The sequence below is a fragment of the Myotis daubentonii genome, chromosome 9, assembly GCF_963259705.1.
Source record: "Myotis daubentonii chromosome 9, mMyoDau2.1, whole genome shotgun sequence".
In the NCBI taxonomy this organism is placed as follows: Eukaryota; Metazoa; Chordata; class Mammalia; order Chiroptera; family Vespertilionidae; genus Myotis; species Myotis daubentonii.
The window spans coordinates 49,372,419-49,375,207 of NC_081848.1; positions in this window are offsets into that span (position 1 = coordinate 49,372,419).

The following is a 2,789-nucleotide window of genomic DNA, read 5'->3' on the forward strand; positions in this document are numbered from 1 at the left end:
GGGGCGGCCGGCCGGGGCTTCCCCGGGAGGTCCCGGGCGGGGCTGGACTCCGCCGTGGAACGCGGCATCCCCGCCATCCTCCTGACCTGGCCGCGTCCCACCGAGTCCGAGGGAGGAGGCTGGTCTCTCCCCGGGAGCTCCTCCCGCCCGGCCTCCTCCCCTTGCTCCAGTCCCAGCTCCGGTGGCAGGACCAAGTGGTGACTTCCAACTTCCTTGTTAAACACGCAATAAACATGAATGGATGCCTCCCATCATCCAACCTAAGAATTACCTAGGTTACTTCCTTTTTTGTGGCACCTCTTACTGATCAGCTTGAACTTGGCAGGTGAGACACCAGATGTCTTTGTCCTCTGTTTCTATCTCATGACGTTTTAGTGGCAGGGTATGTGACCCGTGGTAGGCTGACGTTTGCGAATCTCCGTAGTTTGCAAATGTGATCATCTTCGTGGTTGCTTATCGCTACTCCTTAAATAATTGAGTATTTAGCCCTTACTACCATTTACATAGAAGATGTCTTAGCAAGGTGTCTGGTAAGTGCTTCACACATTTTTTTAGGAAGTGAATGTCCCGTTTCTCCAACTATCAGGAGGAAGTTGCAATGGCTGACACTCTGAACTGGGCGTCCTCTAGACAGCTGGTGTCTCCAGTCCTGAAAGTTTACTGTAATCGACCGTTTCCTCTTTGTGTGTCACATTGTCTTCATCTGCAGATTGAGAGGGTTGGGCTGCCCTGGAAGAACTTAAACTCCCAGGAAGGAATATTTGAACTCTAGGAGTGTATTTTGCAAATTGCTTGTTGTCACACTGAATCAGCTTTATTGCAGGGGTGGAGGTAACATAACAGATTCATCTTGAGAATAAACAACAACAAAAAGAGCTTCAATCGCTCCTCATGTTAGAATCCTTTCTGTAACTTCCCTGAAAGCTCATCATCCACTTTCAGTAAAGAGTAATGTTACTTCCTTGGGAGGCAACGAGTTCCACTGTTAAACAGACCTTTTGTTAGTTCTTCCATAGTAAATTCTTCCTTGTTAAGTCATAGTTGTCCTGTAACTTCCCCTGATTTTGCTCTCTGGAACTACCCAGAAAAAAACCTAAAAATCCCTATCTATGTATGATAGCCTTTCAGATTTTTAAGGCAGCTATCAAGTTCCTTCCCCATTTTACTTTTTTAGAATTAAGGTGAAATTCACCTATCATAAAATTAACCATTTTAAAGTGTACAGTGCAGAGGTATTTAGTACATTCCCAATGTTGTGTGTAACTATCACCTCTATCTTGTCCCAAAATGTTTCATCACCCAAAAGAAAATCCCACACCCATTAAGCAGTCACTGCCATTTCCCCTTTCTCAAGTCGCTGGTTACCACCAACTTCTCTCTGTGTCTGCATTTACCTATGCAAAGAAAAAAACCACAGCCCTAGTCAGTTTGGCTCAGTGGATAGAGCGTCAGCCAGCAGACTGCAGGGGCCTGGGTTCAATTCTGGTCAAGGGCATATGCCTGGGTTGCTGGCTCAATCCCCAGTAAAGGGCATTGATGTTTTTTTCTCTCTTTTTCCCTCTCCCTTCCTCTCTGAAATCAATAAAAATATTTTTTTAAAGGAAAGAAAAAAAACCACACTCATGCTAAAAGCCCATGATACCAAACCTAGATTTAACCTGATCTAATTGTAGTTTCAACTTCTCCCAGAAACATAATCTTAATGGACCCGTATGGAATTGTCTGATAAGTACCAGTAAGGTAATCTGTCACATGCATCCTCTCCATTGCCCATAGAGAGAAGAGGGAATCTACATGAAAAAACCTTCTTTTACTCTTTCCTCAAAGAAAATATGTCAGGGCCTAAGAATAATCCTTTATGTCAATGGTTCTCAACCTTCCTAATGCCGCGACCCTTTAATACAGTTCCTCATGTTGTGGTGACCCCCAATTTCATTGTTACAAATTGAACATAATTAAAGCATAGTGATTAATCACAAAAACAATATGTAATTATATATGTGTTTTCCGATGGTCTTAGGCGACCCCTGTGAAAGGGTTGTTCGACCCCCAAAGGGGTTGCGACCCACAGGTTGAGAACTGCTGCTTTATTTTCTTTTGTTAATAGCTCTCTTGCCTCAGCCTCTTCTCTATAAAAACCTACCATTTGTGTAACCCCTCAGAGCACCCTTCTAGTTGCTAACTGGGATGCTGCTGAATTCACGAGTCAATTAAAGCCAATTAGACGTTTAAATTCACTTGGTTGGGTTTTGTTTTTTAACACCTATTATAGATATTCATTACAAATTCCATCATACAATATGTGACTTTTTTTTCTTTCATTTAGTATAATATTTTCAAGCTTCATCCACTTTGTAGCATGTATCTGTACTCCATTCTTTTATGGCTGAATAATGATACTCCATTGTATGTATATGCATATGCAAAGTCCAATTTCTCTATTTTTGTTTTCTGTGCTTTTGGTGTCATATCTAAGAATCCATTGCCAAATCCAAGGTCATTTATTCTTATGTTTTCTTCTAATAGTATCATAGTGTGTGGGTCCAGAATGAGTCACCCCAAGATGTGCCTCTATGGCAGTGATGGCGAACCTATGACACGCGTGTCAGAGGTGACACGCGAACTCATTTTTCTGGTTGATTTTTCTTTGTTAAATGGCATTTAAATATATAAAATAAATATCAAAGATATAAATCTTTGTTTTACTATGCTTGCAAATATCAAAAAATTTCTATATGTGACACGGCACCAGAGTTAAGTTAGGGTTTTTCAAAATGCTGACACGCCGA